This window comes from Odocoileus virginianus, chromosome X, assembly GCF_023699985.2.
Source record: "Odocoileus virginianus isolate 20LAN1187 ecotype Illinois chromosome X, Ovbor_1.2, whole genome shotgun sequence".
NCBI classification, from domain to species: Eukaryota; Metazoa; Chordata; class Mammalia; order Artiodactyla; family Cervidae; genus Odocoileus; species Odocoileus virginianus.
Window position 1 is genome coordinate 3,040,258 of NC_069708.1, and position 21,473 is coordinate 3,061,730.

Below are 21,473 nucleotides of genomic sequence, written 5' to 3' on the forward strand. Positions count from 1 at the left end.
AACCTAAAAAAAGTAGTAATCACTCACCAACAAGTACTTCCTGAGCTGTTCTCACATGCTAGGTGGAGGGAACACAAAGGTGAGTGACTCAGACATGATCCCTTCCCTCTAGAGTACTAGCTAATGTAGGAGAGACTCAAAGAGGCAACTGAAAAAAAATGTATATGAAAAAAATGTATACAGAATGGGTACCTCTGGGTGGAAGTTAGAGAAAATGCATGGAAACTGTAAATAAGGTGAGGGTGAGCTATAGGGAATGATAGGATGAGGAAGGTGAGGGAAATTCAATGATTAAAGACAATCAAGCTTTCAAAATTATTCTTTTTGGCAACAACAAGAAAAAAAAATACAGCTGAGGCTAGAATGCTTGGGAAGGTAGGGAGAGGTCAGGCAAGAGGCCCAACTGTCAAGGGCTTCATAAGCCCCAGTAAGGACTGGAAATCAGGGAGTGACAGAATCAGATTGATAGTTTAGCGAGGTCTCTCTGACTATAAAACTCGTGGAGAATACATGATGTGGGGAGGGACGGCGGTTAGAGGCAGTGTCCAGGGAGAAATAATGAGTCTTGAATAACATAATTGTCATTGCACTGGGGAGAGAGAGAGACACGGGTATTTAGGAAGTGGAATCTACAAGATCTGGTGACTGGCTGGACTAGGAGCATGAGGAAGCAACAGGAGTCCAGGGTGATACCCACTTTCCTGGCTTAACAACTGGGGAGGCAGCCACTCAGTGAGACAGGAAATCTGGGAAGAGGAGCAGGTTGGGAATTCACAGGCAGAAGGGTTTAAAACTGGTGACGCTCAACAGAGGGGATGTGGGGAGTTTTCAGATACAACAAATCCGATGCTCAACAGAGATGCAATATATGAATAAATCAAAGCAGTGTCAGTGTGCAGACAATAAAAGAGCCCATCAAAACGGACAGCACAGCTCATGCTGGGAAAGCAGGAGAAAATGGAGACACAACAAGCTGGCACTCCAACCACAGTAATGGTGCTCCATGGGTCTCCTGATCCCTCATTCCTTCTCCACACCTTCCTTTCCTTCCCAGCTATCAGATCTCCATTCTTTCTGTCACAACTGACAGGCATCACAAAACCAGAGGCCATTGGCAAATCTGATGCAGGTTTCCACACTCAGACACCGAGGCACCACATACTGACCTTTAACGAGAACGATCCTAACAGGTGGCTAGCGCCTGATACAAATAATTGTATTAAGCCTCTGAACAAGGTCAAAAGAGGGAGCACCTTGTCTTCTCATGAGCAACCAAAACAGCTACTGGCCGAGGGGCAAGAAACAGCAAGCGAAACCTCTGTGATGGCTCCCCTCCTTGAGGCAGCAACGGGCTCAACAGGAAGACTGAACATCAATCAGTTCACTTCACAAGCAAAGAGCCTCCTGTCGCTCCGACATAACCATCCTTTTCCTGCCTCTCTTCTGCATTAGGAAGAGGGGAGGGTCTTCTTCTTTAGGTACAGATTGATGCCATTTGTTAGCAGTTCCAGTTCATACTCAGCCAAGAAAAGAAAAGGAGAGATGACAGAAGGGTTCCCCTGTGTCCAAGTAATATCCTCCACAGCCTGTGAGAAAAATTAAGTCATACATGATTAAATCAATTGCTTTGGTCACTGATTTGATAACATCAAATGTCTTAGAATTCTCATGGACCTTTGACCTCAGAGCGAGCCAGTTTTGACAGAACAGACAGCTGTGGCTCAGGGGGTAGGAGGAGCCTACGGAGCCTCCTGAGAGAGGAGCACTTCATGAGGGGTCAGAAATGCCACCGGGTGGGAAGAAGACAGGAGCCTGTGACCCCAGGTGCTGAGCTTCAGCCATTCTCCCTGACCTTTACATCCCCAAAAAAATTTCTTTCCTCTGGAGACAATCTCCTCTCGTCCCACCCTCTTAAACTGTGACTGCAGATGGCATGGCTAGGACGAGCCACACACCGCGGGCATGTGGGTCCCCAGATAAAGAAACCAAGCAGTAGATCAGATTCCTGTCAGCTGCAAACAAGCCAGCACTTCAGCTGCTTCTCATTCTTTATTTTTAAATGGCAGGATGGGCTCAAGGGCAGGGTGGCCGGTCACACAAGAAGAGACTAAAGATTCAAAACCAAAACCTTGGAGAGTGTGCAGACTCACCAGAGACTGAAAACTAAGCAAGCGCTTTAGAAAAGAGTATATAGTTTTTTATACATCTGTTCTGAGTGTTTCTCTTAGTGACTTGGTGGGAGAACACGGACTATGGGACAACAACAAAAATCTAACTACAGGTCAGTTCTTAGGCAATGGGACTAACAGGTTAACTCTCCTGCTACTAATTCAGAAAATACTTATTTATAGAACTCTGAGTGCAAAGCATTAAAATATTGGGATGTGCTGCCAGTGACAAAGTTACCTACTCAATCAGGCTCCAAAACCAGAAGAGCATATAAAATTAAATATAAATCAATAAGATTTAAAGAAGATGGTTACAGAGAACTTACCTATGCAGAATATAAAATCTGTTTTCTCTTTTTCCCCTATACAACTACCATCACCACTAGATCATCCTTAACTAATTCTTAGAAGCTGGAGACCAACTTGGATTTTGATGTATAAACTGCTTTTGACGATCTTTCATTTTAAACAGATAAACACTTTTTTCTTAAAAAAAAAAAATGCAAGCCGAAGACACCCTTTTGAGAGACTAAGAAAACAGATGTGGAAGCCGTTTGTTTAGATGAAGAGGAATTTTCGCTTTTATAGGAATACAATGATTCATGAAGAGGAAAAAAGTCTGTCATCAAGTTTACTTCAATAGATACTGTTGGGTTTGAGGCAGCTTTCTAAATATGGCCATTGCTTTTCTTCACATCTCATCTCTCCTGAAATATCTCAAACCACCACTAACAAACATTACTTTTATTGTCTTTGTTTTTTAAATTTTCTGCTTAGTTAATATATCATGCAGGAGGGGAAAAAAGCCACAACGCTGGTACTACAGCACTGCATACTTGCATTGCATACTTACTTTTAGTGCTTAGAGAGCTGGACCTTCTGCTCTAGTGATTTAACAAAAACCAAATCAGCTTGAGATATAGCATTAGGAATACCAGAACCCCTGACAAGAAGTTAGAACAGCTCTCCTTAAGCCCGAAGAAGATGAAATTAAAGAACACTGAATGTTTCTAAGAACTTTGAGCAAAGAGGAAATTCTCCTTTCATGCATGTGCCTGTTCAATGGAGACATCAAGACGAGCTAAAACAGGAAGGAAAGGAAGGGCACTGCACTCAACCTGGGCAAATGCATTAAAAACTTCTCTCCTTCCATCCTGTGTCCCCTGCCCATGGTTTCCATCCTCCCTCCCCTGCCAGCAGCAGCCAGTGTTGTTCTGTGTTAAGATGGGCATGGTATGCAGGAATGCGATACTTACCTTGCATGTTCCTCTACCTCCTCAACAAAAAAGGGCAAAAAAAAAACAGGCAAAGATTCCCAGCTTTTTTTTTCTTTATTTGATAAAAAAAACAAACAAAACCCCTTACAATTCCCTACCCCTTAAGATTCAGTTATGATCTCAATTAAGAACCACAGAGGGAAAAAAGTCTCCTTTCTGCCACATCCCCATCTGCCAATATTTTTTAAATTTATTTATTTTTTAATTGAAGGATAACTGCTTTATAGAATTTTGTTGTTTTCTGTCAAACTTCAACATGAATCAGCCATAGGTATACATATATTCTCTCCCTTCTGAACTTCCCTCCCATCTCCTTCCCCACCCCACCCCTCTAGGTTGATACAGAGCCCCTGTCTGACTTTCCTGAGACATACAGGAAATTCCTGTTGGCTATCTATTTTACATATGCCCGTCTGCCAATATTTTGCCACATTACTTTCTACAGTTTATATCTCAAGAATAGATGTTTTCACCCACTCCAAATAAAACAACAGAATTTGAAGATGCATTTTCAACTACACAAGCTACCTTCATGTCCGACTCTCTGCAGTGTAGCTCAGTCTATGAACTTCCTTCATCATCTACAAAATTCTGTATCTGTATATATATGGACATTTTTTCTGGATAAAGGATCCACAGCTTTCACACAATTCAAAAATGAGCCACAGCCCCAGAAAGATTAACCTCCCCTCAAACTTGGCCGGATTTTATGCTTATGTTGAATCAGTCCTGAAACTACAGTAAAGAGTCGCCTGGTATATTTCATACCCATGGCTGTGTTCTTGATTTATCCAAGAGACTGCCAAAGAGAAGCAACTCATTTTGCTTGCTCCAATGTCACTTATAAATCCTTCACTAACCAGCCTAAAAAATGAGTGTCAACCATCAGTCACAGAGGAAGGGAGAAAAAACAAATGAGCCTTAACAAATCTATGACTACTATGATTATAATTACAGAGATAATGTATGGTTTTGATTAGGGAATTCCCAAGGCTGGTTAGTTCACTGGCTGTCTGAAAGGAACCTTACCCATCATAACTTCTGTATGTTTTTTTTTTGTATTCAACACATCTTGAGCATGTATGTGTTCGTGTTCAATCTGTATCATCGTATGGAAAAACCCAAATGAACTACTGTTTCGCCAACCCAATACTGTGAGAAATACAGATGCTGGGATGAAACCAAGGGAACGACCAGATCCTGCACATGGAGACTTGGTTGTAGGGATGGAGGAATAGAAGCAATAGTCCAGAGCAGAGGTGGCATGGGCACGGGTGAAGGTGGGAGCAGCAAGGTGGGATGGGAAGTATTGTAGAATCAGGACATGCTCAGGCTGAGTGTGGGAAGTCAGGAAAAGAGAGAAAAACCCAAAATAAAACTTTGACTTTTGGCTTGAGCATGGGTAGGTAGATGTGGTGCCTCTTTTACATCTGTGATAAGACAGCAAAAACATGTTTCTGATATTAGCAGCGATAAAGCTCGTTTATTTAAAAAGAAAAAATCTACAAGATTAGCTGGGCTTTCCAGGTGGTGCAGTAGTAAAGAATCTCCCTGCTACTGCAGGAGACCCAAGAGACCTGGGTTCAATCCCTGGGTCACAAAGATCCCCTGGAGGAGGAAATGGACACCCATTCCAGTATTCTTGCCTGGGAAATCCCAAGGACAGAGGAGCCTGGAGGGCTACAGTCCAGGGGATTGGAAAGAGTCAGACACAACTGAGTGACTGAGCACACACACACAAGATTGCTAAAAAGTTGGATGGGAGACATTATTTTAACGATGCTGATGAGTCTTGATGGTAAACATTTCAGATTTACCTGGCCCTGTCTACTATCAGGCCACAGCTTTCATCAGCAACAGATTCTTGCTCCAAAGAGCGTCCTCTCTTGTTACCTCCAGCTCCCATTCCAGCATTTTGAATTCCTCCTCTCCTTTATTAATTCTATACCCAATTCTCTTGAACACATCAGGCAAATTACTGTCATGTGCCACTCAGAAGACGGAACACTTCATGGTCAAGGTTTCTTACATATATTCTTGCCTATCTCACTCTACCACTTCTCTTTGCCATCTTAGGAGTAACCCTCCATAAACCCACGTATTCAATAAGCATTTACAATGGGCTCAGCAATGAGGAAAGGATTCAACATAAAAGGAGTTTCACTGCCCTTAGGGAACTTAAAAGACAAATGCGGTTATCTCCAAGTAAGCAGCTTTCCCTGTCTGACACTGGAAGGAACAGAACTCAAGAGTTGCCATGCAGGAATATAAAAACAGGATGCCTGAGCCAGTCACGCCAAGTACGACGCCGATGGACTGATCCATTAAAAATCTTCTCTTTGAAGGCATACCTAAATCTTCACCTGAGTCCAAAGTGAGGAGGAGCTCAGGGTCCATGCAGGGCATGATGCCCTTAATATTAAAAGGGAGGGAAAGCAGTGCTGATAAAAGAGGAAAGGCACAAATGGTTTCTGTTTGTCCCATTAAACATCATTTAAATATCCTTGTCCCTACCTACTGCATCTTAAAGAAAAGAAAGCCATGAGGTACGAAGGTTCAGGTGAGGGAAACACATAAAGTCTAGAAACCGGAGATGCAATGAGCTAGAGTGGCATAACCAATATGCCCTTTAAGGCCTAGCTTTCTCATTTCTTTGCAACCCAGAGTTTTTTCCCTTTTACATAAGAATCTCACCTCCTCCCTTCCTAGCATTTTTATCTGTCCTTTCCACTGGAGCCTTTCTTTCTGTTTCAAACCATTTCTCAATTAAGGGTACTCATTCCCTTAACAAATAGGTACTGACAGTCTGTACTGCTCGAGACATGGTGCTCACTGCTCATAAGGTACCTAAAAGGTCCATGCCCTTGAGAAGCTTGCCATTTACATTCCAATTATTCAGTGGTCTCACTTCTTTATCTTTCAGGGCTTGACTTCCCCACCCTTTGTCACATTCAATGTGCACAACCTATGCTGTCTGTAGCTTCATTTTCAGAACACCACTTGAACTCAAAGCTCAGTCATTACTTCTCAACAAAAGCAATGGTCATTGCTTGGATCAGACTCTTAAACAACCATCTGGGCACCTATCCTGATGGAATAAAAAGGCACTTCACTGTTTTCGCTTCATCATCACTACCTTCCACCAGATCCTAACGACAAAGCCCACACACGAACATGCCTCCAGACACTGTCAAATAAACCACAGGGGCCAAAATCGCCCCTGGAGTGAGAACCACTAACCTATATCAATGACTCCTTGTGCAAATGCTTGAGAAGTGACTGATATGTCAAGAAGCATACCGATTCCTGCCATACTCCTATTGCCAGAGATTATTTACTGTATAGGACTGTGTTATCCAAGAAAGATTTCTCATATTTAGGCAAACTTACAAAGCTTCCAAATATGCCACGTATCTTGCTTTTTGCTCATCCAGTTCCACACTCCACCCTGCTCTGTGGGAGGGAAGGGTGACCTAACAGACTACATCAAAGCTTCCCTCGTCCCCTCATTTCTACTTGAGTTTGGAGAGAAACGAGCACAGGCTACATCGCTGGCTTTCTCCCTGAGGGTTCATGTCAGGGCTGGCTGAATCTATCCATCTATGATCAGAAGGCCCTCCTTACCCAACCCTCTCCTTGGGGATTAGGCATCTGTTCCTTCTCTTATTCCTTGTCACCTGAGAGTTCAGCATCCCTGCTATTACTAGCCAGGAAGTTCCCACAATTGTCTTGCGATTGTACTATATACACTACCCACATTTTGGTAGACAATTCCTTTATCACATTCTCCTATTAATGCCAGTATCATCTCTCTCCTGCTGACTGATACACCAAATACATTTTTAAATTTATTTGAAAATTTAAAAACAAGCAGTTTTAAGAAATGTTCCACCTGAACTCCATTCTCCTGAGAACAGGCTCATAAAAAGCATCACATCTTGAAAACCTAGGCTTTTAAGATATGTAAACATTACTGTGAACTTTCTTCAAAGAGCAAGCCTGTGATAGTTCTTCTACTGTGACATATTAATTAAAATGCTCAAATTCATATTTCCTTTAGCCCTACCTTATCCCAAAGAGAAAGAAAAATAGTAGACTACTACCTCTGCCTTATGGTCTTGACAAATTTGTGCAATTATTATATGCTACAACTATTATATGTTAACTTACATCGTTGTTTTACATGCACATATTTTACGTCGCTAATTACACTGCACATTAATAAGGACCAGGACTATTTCTTATATTTGTTTTCCTCACACTTTTTCATGCCTTGCATTAGTTCCTTTAAGGAAGAATATATTTGATAAATATTTTTCGACAGTTGAAAACAGCATCAACAGAAAAAGAACACAAGAAAGCAGGAAAACTAGCCCCAAGAGATGTACTCACTTTAGTATTTTCTTATTTGTCTTGCCTTATCAAGAGATTATGCCACCAGAAGAAAAATAAAAGCTTCACTGTAAGGTAAATGTAAAATTTTAGAAAAACAGCTGTATACCCATCAAGATTATTTTCCACAAGTAGCCAACATGAAATAGAATTTACAACAGAGACAGGAAGAAGGGTAGGTGGAGTTAGAATAGAAGGAAATGAGGAGGCTCAACAAGAATTAATTACTGGTAATTACACATGCTACAGCCTCTCTTCTTTCTCCACCCTCAAGCTAATCAACAGTGGGAACAGATGTGGTCTGTGGTATTGGGGAGGGGGTGCCTAACAGCTGTTTGGAGAACATGCCATTAAGAAGCAGCCTTGTCCACAGAAACCCAAGAGTTTTACTGTTTGAAAGAAAAGAGGTAATGAATAATGGCCACAATCTTACTATGAACTTCAGTTCATTCAGGCCAATGATGAAGTTTTTTTCCTGATTTCTGATGAACCATGGCAATAGCTCTGGTATTTTCTGTCACAAGAATGCCTGAATAGTTGAATTTATTTCACACACCTCATCCAAGTACTCACAAAACCAATACAAACAGCCAACCTTATTGAGTAAGAAGTACATAAATCTTAACAATGACAGTGATGATTACAAGAAAAACTCATAAAGCTCCAATCACAGGGAATACCAAATTGTGGGGAAATAATCACAAATTAGATACACTATCTTTCTGGATGTTCTTCCCTGGGATAAGAACTCTAAACAACATGAAAATCAGAACATTCCAGTTTACTTCTTGAAAAAATTTTAAAAAGTACAGCATACTGCTGAAACTCCAATACTTTGGCCACCTGATGCGAAGAGCTGACTCATTTGAAAAGACCCTAATGCTGGGAAAGATTGAGGGCCGGAGGAGAAGGGGATGACAGAGGATAAGATGGTTGGATGACATCACCAACTCAATGGGCATGGATTTGGTTGGACTCCGGGAGTTGGTGATGGACAGGGAGGCCTGGCATGCTGTGGTTCATGGGGTCACAAAGAGTCGGACACGACTGAGCGACTGAACTGAACTGTCAATGCATAGAATCTTTCCTAAAAAATAAAAACACAGGCTAAACCTCGGGAATAAATTTAAAAACAACACAACAACCAAGGATTTATCAGGAATGCAGTTACTCACAGAACAAAAGTTTCAAACTCTTTCCAAGAAGGATCTGTTTTGCTTCTTCCAAAGTCTGATGACTGCCAGCTGGGAAGGGCTGGGAGGGAGGGTCAATGGCATTCCCACCCCATCTGGGACACTCCCAGTGACAAGGAGTGAAGATAGGTGGCACAGACCTGGCTTCAGGAGTCACCAGGTGACTACTATCTAGGATCTGAAATTCTCATGCTGGAATGGCTGAGAAGCTTTTACTATTTTGGAACTAACTAGGTTCCAAAAGGCTGTAAAACATGTCCATCTCTTTACAAATTCAAAGTGGTATTCAATAAATGATTATGTCACTGACTAATAGGAAACACACTGAATGTGAAATCTACAACTGCGTTGGAAACTTTGGAAGTTCCAACACTTAGCTTAACACTTGCAAGTTCTTCTTAGGTTAAATGATACTTACATATATGTAGGTACAGGGTATATATGGGCTTCCTGGGTGGCTTAGTGGTAGAGAATCCGCCTGCCAATGCAGGAGACCCAGGTTCGATCCATGGGTCAAAAAGATTCCCTGAGCCGCCAAGTGCCCCTCCCCGCCCCTCCGGCCCCCCACCCACCCACTCACCCGCCCACGGCCAGCGCCCATGGCCGCGCGCGCCTCGCGCCGCCGCCCAGTCCGCAGATCCGCGCCACCGCATCCAGTCTCACCTGGCGGCGCCGCCCGCCCGCCACCCCGGCCACAGCCCCAGCGCTCACGGCGATAGCCGCGGCGACCGCGACAGCGGTGGGGGGCGCTGCTGAGTCGAAGAGAGCGCATCCTGGCCACCGGACTTAATTAACTCGCCTTGCTGATTGTCTATTTTTACGAGTTTACAACTTTTCTAAGAACTTTCGTATACAAAGGAACTTTTTTTTTTAAAGGCATCTCCCTTTTATATTTAATCCAAAGAAGAAGGATCTCGGGCAATTTGGGGTTTTGGGTTTTGGCTTCGTTTCTAATTTTTTTTTCCTCTTCTTTGGCTTTGGGGTTCGGGTACCCCTACTGCTTCGGACTCCCGAGGACCTTTTGGGCCCCCACATTAATGAGGCAGCCGCCTGGCGAGTCTGACATGGCTGTCAGCGACGCGCTGCTCCCGTCCTTCTCCGCGTTCGCGTCCGGCCCGGCGGAAAGGGAGAAGACTCTGCGTCCAGCAGGTGCCCCGAATAACCACTGGCGGGAGGAGCTCTCCCACACGAAGCGACTTTCCCCAGTGCTTCCCGGTCGCCCCTATGACCTGGCGGCCGCGACCGTGGCCACTGACCTGGAGAGTGGAGGAGTCAGCGCGGCTTGCGGCAGCAGCAACCCGGCTCTCCTGCCCCGGAAGGAGACGGAGGAGTTCAATGATCTCCTGGACCTGGACTTTATCCTCTCCAACTCGCTGTCCCATCAGGAGTCCGTGGCCGCCACGGTGTCCTCCTCGGCATCAGCCTCATCCTCATCCTCCCCGTCGGGCAGCGGTCCAGCCAGTGCGCCCTCCACCTGCAGCTTCAGCTATCCAATCCGGGCCGGGGGCGACCCGGGTGTGGCGGCGCCCTCCTCTACAGCCGGGAGTCTGCACCCCCTCCGACGGCTCCCTTCAACCTGGCGGACATCAACGATGTGAGCCCCTCCGGCGGCTTCGTGGCCGAGCTCCTGCGGCCCCGTGGCCGAGCTCCTGCGGCCCGAATTGGACCCAGTGTACATTCCGCCGCAGCAGCCGCAGCCGCCAGGTGGCGGGCTGATGGGCAAGTTCGTGTTGAAGGCGTCACTGAGTGCCCCTGGCAGCGAGTACGGCAGCCCGTCGGTCATCAGTGTTAGCAAAGGCAGCCCGGACGGCAGCCATCCAGTGGTGGTGGCGCCCTACAGCGGCAGGCCGCCACGCATGTGCCCCAAGATCAAGCAGGAGGCTGTCTCCTCGTGCACCGTCGGTCGGCCCCTAGAGGCCCACTTGCGCATTGGACCTCCTCTCAGCAATGGCCACCGGCCGCCTGCGCACGACTTTCCCCTGGGGCGGCAGCTCCCCAGCAGGACTACCCCGACCCTGGGTGCGGAGGAACTGCTGAGCAGCCGGGACTGTCATCCTGCCCTGCCGCTCCCCCCGGGCTTCCATCCCCACCCCGGGCCCAACTACCCTCCCTTCCTGCCCGACCAGATGTAGCCGCAGGTCCCACCGCTCCATTCCCAAGAGCTCATGCCACCCGGTTCCTGTATGCCAGAGGAGCCAAAGCCCAAGAGGGGGAGACGGTCTTGGCCCCGGAAAAGGACGGCCACTCACACTTGTGATTACGCAGGCTGCGGCAAAACCTACACCAAGAGTTCTCATCTCAAGGCACACCTGCGCACCCACACAGGTGAGAAACCTTACCACTGTGACTGGGACGGTTGTGGGTGGAAGTTTGCCCGCTCAGATGAACTGACCAGGCACTATCGCAAACACACGGGGCACCGCCCCTTCCAGTGCCAGAAGTGCGACCGGGCATTCTCGAGGTCGGACCACCTCGCCTTACATATGAAGAGGCACTTTTAAATCCCCAAACAGTGGATGTGACCCACACTGCCAGAAGAGAGTTCAGTATTTTTTACCTTTCACACTGTCTTCCCGGTGAGAGGAGGAAGCCAGCTGGAAAGCACTACAATCATGGTCAAGTTCCCAACAAGTCAACTTGTGAATGGATAATCAGGAGACACAAGGAAACCAAAAGACAAACTCAAAACAAAACCAGATGGGGTCTGTGACTGGATCTTCTATCATTCCAATTCTAAATCCAACTTGAATATATATATTCCTGGACTTACAAAACGCCAAGGGGGTGACTGGAAGTTGTGGATATCAGGGTATAAATTAGATCTGAGAGTTGGGGGGAGGGAAGACCAGAACCCCTTGAGAATTGTTTTGATGCAATATAAGCATAAAGATCACCTTGTATTCTGTTTGCCTTCTAAAAGCCATTATGACGATCTTAGAAGAAGAGGAAGAAATTCAGGTACAGAAAATGGTGTTTAATAGCCTAAACGATGGTGCTTGGTAAGTCTTGGTTCTAAAGGTACCAAATGAGGCCAAAGTTCTCAAACTGCTGCATACTTTGACAAGGAAAATCTATTTTTGTCTTCCGATTTACATTTATGACCTAAGTCAGGTAAATACACCTGGTTTACTTTAATCTTTTTATGCAGACAGTCTGTTATGCACTGTGGTTTCAGATGTGCAATAATTTGTACAATGGTTTATTCCCAAGTATGCCTTAAGCAGAACAAATGTTTTTTCTATATAGTTCCTTGCCTTAATAAATATGTAATATAAATTTAAGCAAACTTCTATTTTTTATATTTGTAAACTACAAAGTAAAAAAAATGAACATTTTGTGGAGTTTGTATTTTGCATACTCAAGGTGAGAATTAAGTTTTAAATAAACCTATAATATTTTATCTGAAAAAAAAAAAAAAGATTCCCTGGAGGAGGAAATGGCAACACACTCCAGTATTCTTGCCTGGGAAATCCCATGGACAGAGGATCCTGGCGGGCTACAGTTCATGGGGTCACTAAGAGTCAGACACAACTGAGGGACTGAACACAGGACCACGCACATAGGGTATATATACATGTAGAGTTTGAGAGCCAACATAATCATATACACTTGCAGGATACTACACCAATTTCCCATGTTTGATCTTATTAAATGGAGCTTGCATATTCTCAAATTTACTTCTGTGTATTTTGGGGGTAACTTCCAAAACTACATTTAGTTTCAGTATTATATGCAAATTGCACTAAGATTCAATCTTGTCAGGGATAATCAGAGAAAGATGGAGCTGGAATTGGGAAGAGGAAAGAAAGGTAAGAGCTGATGGCAGAATAGGAATAAAGACTTTAGGAATGAAACCACAGGAAAAATAAAGAAGGTGAGTTCAAGCACACTTGGGACTCCAAACCACACACTGATGGCATCTAAGAGCCAGCAGTGAGTGGGCGTGGGGGTGGAGAGCCCCAGAGATGGGCTTCAACCATTTCAGAGTTTGAAAATCAGTGAAGAGCTAGATAGATAGAAGACTAGCCATGGAGAAGGGGAAAAGCTTCAATGCTTATTATCTCCAACAAAGCAAATATTTTCTATTAAACAAGGGATCATGAATGAAAATGAATACACAGTACCCCTTATTACTAAATAAGAATATAAATTAAAAGTCATTTGTAGTGTATTTAGAAGATTTGTCTAACTGACTATAAATATTGTTTATTCCTAAGAGCTCCCAATTTCAGACCCCCTGTGACTATAGTTACCATGAGGTCTAAAGTTCTAAAATTCTAAATCCATGAGTTTTCAGGAACTCTTCCTCCTGGTGAGGACTAAACCCTTCCATTTGCAACTCAGAGAATAAAGCTATTCTTTTTGGTGTGCTCTGCAAACCCACCTTTTGATCCCTAGAAATAATTTTAATTACCTTCAAAAGAGCACATAGGAAAAGTTTAAATTAATCCTTCATCCTAAATTATGTTGCTTTTCTGCATCAGCAAAGACACATTACCATGCAAAATAATGAGCTTTTTTTTGTCTGATAGAGAATATATTTGGGAGAGAAATGGGAGTTTCTGGCAAAAAATAAAGGCTTCATTACTTCAGCTTTAAATGTAAATTAAGCACTCAGCAGCATGCAAGTTAGGACAATTTTCCTTACACAAGATAAGATGAATTATATTTTATTCCTTAGTTCTTAACAAGAGTCACTTCCTTAGACATACCTAACCCTTAAACAAAGGCTGTTCTTTGTCACTGCTAGGGAAATGTTTTTATTACTGATGTTCTTTAAATATGAATAAAAATCTCCCTTCTATACTCATGTTCATAACAAGCTGCTACTTAGGTGAAGAATATCTAAAATGAATATAGAAATAAAGGAGGGAGCATTTGCTTTCCATGTAAATGTTACACTTATCATCCCAACTAGTGGAAAGGTCTTAAAAAAAAAACCACAGCTGTCCTTTGAGTCTCTAATATTGTCTTCTTTTGCAGAGAAGAGATGGCCTTTAAAAGTGAAAATGGCATTAAATATATATCTGATCACATAGAATCACACTTACACAACAACTACCAGTATTCTGTCAGGTTTTACTCTTGTTTTTAAAAGGTGATCACTTCTTTCATATTTATACAACTTTCTCCATCTATCTGGAACTCAGTGTGTGCAAATATCTCTGTTCTGCAAAACAAGACCTGAACAAGACCTATCCTGTCTCATCCTCTGCCATGGCATAGTGCTGGTCACCTATAGTAAATAGGTTTCTTACATTCAGCTACTCTGGATACCATGCTTACCCCACCAAGGATCAAGGACATTTCTGAGTGTTCTGTCCTAGTTAATCTGAATACATGATAGGATATTGAATCTTTAGCCTGAAGTCACCTGAATCATTGATGGCACAATACAGCCTTTGAATGACAGTCTTAAGTTTCCTTTAGTTCTGTACAACCTGAATATACATGCAGAAAGAAAAGGTACATGGGATATACTCAACATCTTACTAAATTAACTCAGAACACTTAAGATCCTAACATGTGGTATCAAATTTTTAATATGAGCTTTACACTTGAGAGCTTCTCCAGTGGTCAAATGCCTTTTTAAGCTAAACTCTGATTAATATTTAATCTGATGAGAGTACAACTGACCTAAATTTTTGCATCATGAAATCTAAGATTATTGTTAGTCGGTTACTTTTCCTTATTTGACTGTCATGCACTTTGTAAGTACTGCAAGATCATGTTCCTGCACCAATTTTTCTGTTGCACTTAACCAAATATTCACAAAAGGGAAGAGAAACTGAACATTTTTATCATTACATAGAGTTTCTACTTGGGTTCTCATTGCTGCTTATCTGTAAGACCTGCTACTTAAAGAGGGCTAAGAAAATGAAAAGTTCATGTATATTTTCAAAAAGCATACTTAAAGTACATATTTTACATCACACAGACAGGCTTATTAAATGTATTTAGAAACATAAATCTTGCAGATAAAATCATAAACAATGGCAAAATTATTTAACAGTCACCTTGAACAGCATTGTCCTACAGTACTCCGTGCATTCGTGGAATGTTCTCTATCTATACTCTCTGATGTGACAGTCGTTAACTACACATGACTACTGAGCACTGGAAATGTGGCTGGTGTGACTAAGGAACTGAAATGTTTCATTTTATTTCATTATAATTAGTTAAAATTTAGATGTAATTAGCCATCTGTGGCTAATGGCTACCATACTGGCCAGTACAGATCTAAAACACTGATATCTACAGAAGTAATGTATGCAAACAAAGCTGCTATTAATTGGAATGTATTTTAAGAATGAATGGTGTGACACATTATTAGGTATAAAATAAGCTACAAGGATATATTGTACAACAGAGAATATAGAAAATATTTTATAATAACTATAAATGGAAGATAACCGTTAAAAACTGTGAGTCACTACATTGTATACTTGTAACATATAATATTGCATACAACTGTATTTCAATAAAAAATTTTAAACACACACGCAGAGAATGAATGGTACAGAGACTGAAAAAAAGACAGTAGCCTTGTATTTGTATTCAACTGAAAAAAAATCAGTAAGAGGATTTAGAGGGCAGTCACCATCTAAGAGAGACATTGATTTCTTAGTTTTGCTTTTCATCTCAAACAATCAACTTGATGTTAAAAATCCTTAGAGGTATAGCCTAAAATTTCACAAAACAACTAAATTTGTCTGTAAAAGAAGGTACCATGAAAAATCAAAGGAGACAAATACACTGTCCCATTTATCAGGCCAAAAACTTACAGTAACAACAATGTAGGTTATGTTTGACTAGAAGTATAAATGGTTATCAACATACCTACACACTATATATTCCAATAGTGAAATTCAAACTTAAAAATTTAGGTGAAAAGGCTCTTCAAAAAACTACAAAGCACTACACACAGATATTACTATTGCTGCTACCACTATTGTTGCTGCTAATGGTTCTTGCCTTCAAGGAACTTACCAACTGGTACCTGTCAAGGATTTCCTGGCTGCCATAGGTTTTGGCGGATGTATATAGACAGCTATACCACTTCATTTGAGTTACTAAAAACATGAGAACTGATGCAGACAAATATGGCCATCACTGGGTCTTAACACTGGTTTTCTTAATAGTAAACTGGGTGGCCTTTTAAGCCTGGTTGTGGACAGTCAGTGTACAGACAATAGCTGGTGTACAGCTGGACAGGGTAATGTAAGAATTCAGTTAGTGAGACTGGCTCACAATTCCAAGGTCTGAGTCTCCATTATACCTCAAATCAAGCCATTACTACGTGAAGGCAACTACTTTTCATGTTCCCTGGACCTTTTATACCGAATTCTAGTAAATTCCTTCATTTTTCAAACCAAACATGTATGCTTGACTTCCAAGACTTTCAAAATTTACATTTAGATATTTCCAACATTTTAAAATAAATAAATTCTACCTCTACTAGGACAGACTGGGCTTTCCTATTGAAACAATAAGTAGGAAACTGATCTTAAGAACAAGGGTCTGGCATCAGTAAGTCATAGGAAAAACAGCAGTGAAGGTTTTTTTTTCCATTTATTTTTATTAGTTGGAGGCTAATTACTTTACAACATTGCAGTGGTTTTTGTCATACATTGGAATGAATTAGCCATGGATTTACATGTATTCCCCATCCCGGTCCCCCCTCCCACCTCCCTCTCCACCCCAACCCTCTGGGTCTTTCCAGTGCACCAGGCCTGAGCACTTGTCTCATGCATCCAACCTGGGCTGGTGATCTGTTTCACCCTAGATATACATGTTTCTCTATAACCACTTAAAGAGAGTAAAACTATATAATTGGCAGTACATGGGGACAACTATAACGGATTCATACACTCCTTCCAGATCACGAATACATGCAAGGCAAAAAACGCCATTCTCTGAGGGTAAAACCTACTTGGCACAATGGATACGGTGGCCCTCTGTTGAAATCAACCAAGAGACTACCATGTGCATGCCTAGCCCAGTATTTGAAAGCCTGTAAATGTTTCTAAAGGTGATCTGAGTGTAATCTTAGGAAGCAGACCCAAATTGTGGCTTGTCATATTGTAAATTGTATTATAGTTTGGTTTGAAAAAAAAGCATATAACAAAGGAAAATGGTCGCCATAGATATAAGCCCAAAGAACCAGACACCGGCAAGCTTCACTGCTCAGCATTATTCAGAGGAAACCCAAAGAGTCCCTGTGGCAGGTGTATCCTAATCGTGGATTATCTAACCAAGTCCCTTTGTTTTGATGCCATTCTCACCAAGCAACCTTGTAGTTGTAATCTGGCTTCCCATGCAGTTTGTCTATAAAGAGAAAATGCAGTAATCTCTCAGTTCAATCTCCCCAGTCTAATTAACAGCAATAGCTCTCATTTCAAATGAACAAACTGGCATTAGGGCAGGTACATGTGAGTCTGACTATCCAGTGTGCCAAAAGGGTCAGATTTCTGAGCTTCTAAGAATAAAAGCTCCTTGTTCACCACTGAACCTCCTTCCCATGCCTAGAACAGGGTCTGGCTCATCATAGCTGCTTAGCAAATATCAGGCTGAAGTTCAGAGACCTAAGATTACTTCTCCTAGTATCTTTCAAATTCAAACTGCAATATATACTAAAAGGGCATAAATGGTCAATATAAAATGACCAGAAAATAAAGTCTATTTCTAATAAAATATTTAAGTGCCATAAGATTGATACAGCCTAAAACTAATTTATTTGATATAGTAACATAGGTGGCATTAGTGGTAAAGAACCTGCCTGCCAATGCAGAAGACATAAGAGACACAGTTTGATCCCTGGGTTAGGAAGATCCCTGGGAGAAGGGCATGGCAACCCACTCCAATATTCCTGCCTAGAGAATCCCATTGACAGCGGAGCCTGTCAGTGCATGGAGTCACAAAGAGTTGGACACGACTGAAGTGTCTTGGCACACACGCAAGCAAGTAGAAATGCTTTGTTTTCATGCCTAAAATGTAGTGTTTCCTTCCATCTTGTAAAGTCTCCCCACAACAAACAAAAGCACTCAAAAACATTCAGAAGCCTGACATATTCACTACTCAAGAATGCTCACTTTTTAAAGTAATAATGGTTTTTCTGACTGATACCATTTTGAAAATTAAGAGTTAACCCAATACTTCTCCTTTCACCTTTTCCCTAACTCCATAATTTATTCTAAATATCCAGTTGAGTTATTCCATATCAAATCCAATAAAGGCAACAATGACTCGAAAGTGCTGGTAAGTTACCTAGTCCCATACTTTGATTATAGCTATTAAAGCATGTTTCAATTTGCTATAATGTCACAAAACCAAAAACCTAGATATTATGCTTTTAGCATGGGACAAACCCTCTGACAGAAAACAACTATAGCCTCTGAACAACATAAAAAAACAACCACCTGAAGGTACTGGAGAACAATCAAAAACAGGGCAAAAATAGAAGGAAGCCTAAAGCTGGAGAAAAGGAAAGACCCCCAGACAAGTTACCCTTTTTTCCAACTTTTTGCTTCAGAGCAGCACTGGTAGGTGCTGTGTGGACCAGTAGTCTAACTCTACTGGTTTTAAGAGCCAGAAGACAGGGTTAGAGTTAACCAATGAAGTTAGAAAAAAGAAAAGGCATAAATTACCAATACCAGGAATGAGAGAGATGATACCATTACCAATTCTATAGCTATTAAAGGGAGAAAAAGAGAATATTATAAATAATTTCATGCCAATAAACTGGGCAAATTCCTTGAAAGACACAAACTACCAGGCCACTCAAGAAGTCAGTAACCTCAACAGTCCTCTATTTATCAGAGACTGAATTTTTAGTTAAAACTGTTTACACAAACAAAAGTCAGGGCCCAGATGGCTTCACAGTGGTGAACTACTCCAAGCATTTAGGGAAGAAATAATACCTATTCTACATAAACTCTCCCAGAAAGCTGAAGAGGAAGAAATACTTCCCAAAATATTCTATAATGCTAGTATTACCCTGGTCTGATTGAGATTGATTTAAGAACAATATCCCTTGTGAACATAAAAGTAAAAATGCTAAATGTTTTAGCAAATCAAATTCTTTTAAAAATACATAACAAGGAGAGTTTATCATAACCAAGTGGGGTTTTCCCCAGGGATCCAAGGCTGGTTTAACATTTGAAAATCAATCAATATAAATCACCATATTAGCAAACTGAAAAATAGAACAAACAACAAAACATATATTCATCTCAATCTACACAGAAAAGGCTTTTTGCAAAAAATCCAATACCCATTTCTGATTAAAAAAAAAAAAGAAACTAAGAAAAGGATTTCTTCAACTTGAAAGAGTATTTAAGTAAAACTTATAGCTGACAACATGCTTAATGCTACAAGACTGAATGTATTCCCCCTAATATCAGGAATAAGACGACGATTGCCACTGTCACTTCTATTCAATATGATATACTGAACAAGAACTATCTCATCCTGTTTATAAAACGTAACTTAAAAAAAAACCCACCAATTAGGAAAAATGAATACTAACAATAGAAAAAGTGTAATAGAGATACATGAGAATATGGGGCGGGGGGGGGGGGGGGGGGGACCAACAGAGTATCTCTTCCTAACTGGCTAGAGCCCTGAAGAAAATGCATGTATAAGCAATTCTTGCTAGTAACCACAGACACCCATTGCAGGGAGTAATGCTGTGGAGGGATCTCAATTTACATCAGACTAAACCATACGAAATGGTTGATATTTAACTATTCTTTTTTTTTTTAATCTAACTTGCTTTCACTTTATTTTCCAAAGATATTTCAATATTAATACAAAGAAACTTCTTTCTTTTTTTTTCTTTTATAACATTTTATTTATTTTTTTTTTTTTTTTTGAGCTTGTGATATAGTTTTTTTTTTTTTCCATTTATTTTTATTAGTTGGAGGCTAATTACTTTACATCATTACAGTAGTTTTTGTCATACATTGAAATGAATTAGCCGTGGATTTACATGTATTCCCCATCCCGGTCCCCGCTCCCACCTCCCTCTCCACCCGATCCCTCTGGGTCTTCCCAGTGCACCAGGCCCGAGCACTTGTCTCATGCACCCAACCTGGGCTGGTGTGCTAATAAAAAAGATGACCATCACATTATGTTATAATCATTACTACCGGTGGTTGACAGCACAGACTCTTGAGTCAAAATGCCTAGATTCAAATCCCATTTCCACTGTTTACTATTTGTGTGACTTTGGGTGGGTTACATATCCTTGATCTCCTCATCTGTAAAATTCAATATCCATTTCATAGGCTTGTTCTGAGAATTTGGCACAAGTTATACAAGTGTGAGTGAGCTATTAGGTCGTTGATCCTGGCTCTGGTACTCTCTCTCTCTGAGAAGGTTCTTCCAGGAGTTTCCTTAACTAGTAAAATGTGAAAGCTGAATCCAACTACCTCAAAGTCAAGAACAGTTCTTCAATTTTATTATCTTTATAATTATAAAAACAGAGGACAAAATTTTTATACCACCATACTATACTAACAAAATAGTATCATCTGCCTAAACGCCTAAGGTTTCTCTTAGAACTAGCAAATTAACTTCAAGGTTAGATATCAGTGTCTAATCAATCCTGGATTGAAATCAATTAGGTAAATTAGTAATCGCCAGAACAATGACTTCCTATCATGATTTTACTGCAAACCTTTATAGCACCTCTAGTCATACTAAGAAGTTCAATAGACATAACCAATATTTGCTCAAACCCTACAATGTGCCAAGAACTTTCGCATGCCAAGTATGGAGTAATCCAGCACTGTCATTAAAATGATAAATATGGGCCTTCAGTCAATTGCGGGGTTTGGATATCAACTCTATCACTAGATGTGTAATCTCAGGCAAGTTGCTTAGCCTTTCTGTGGCTCATACCGTCTTACATAAAATAGGAGTAATCAGCTCCTAGCTTGACCACAAGCATTAAATAAACAAATGCATGTCAAGTGCTTAGGACAGTGCCCAGCACATGGGAAAAAGACAGTAAAGCTACATCAAAGTCAGATAATTTCTCAAAAGCTCTCAAAACCAAATTTTAATGTATTTCACTTCAAAAAATGAGCACAGATCATCCAAAACATTTAAGACTCTCTGATAATTATTATTAGAAATTATTAGAAAATATATTATCTAACACTCAGATGCCAAACAGCTCTTACCTTGTATCATTAAAAGAAATTATTAAGAATATCTAACCACTATAAAATTAAGGGTAAATCCTAATATCAAATCATATCAAATAAAAATTACCAGCCCTTGAACATGTTTAGTTTTAGTTCTCTAAATCACCCTAGCTTCCATTTCCCTGGTGGCTCAGAGGATAAAGCGTCTGCCTGCAATGCGGGAGACCCAGGTTCGATCCCTGGGTTGGGAAGTTCCCCTGGAGAAGGAAATGGCAACCCACTCCAGTATTC

General features: G+C 41.3%; 1 protein-coding gene and 1 pseudogene across 5 annotated transcripts in view; one reads left to right on the top strand and one right to left on the bottom strand.

The window, feature by feature from the left end:
- POLA1 (DNA polymerase alpha 1, catalytic subunit) overlaps positions 1 to 21,473 on the bottom strand; it is a 300,499-nt gene that overhangs the window by 190,218 nt on the left and 88,808 nt on the right. The gene's annotated exons all lie outside the window — the stretch shown is intronic.
- On the top strand, positions 9,667 to 12,316 carry LOC110132797 (Krueppel-like factor 4 pseudogene; annotated as a pseudogene).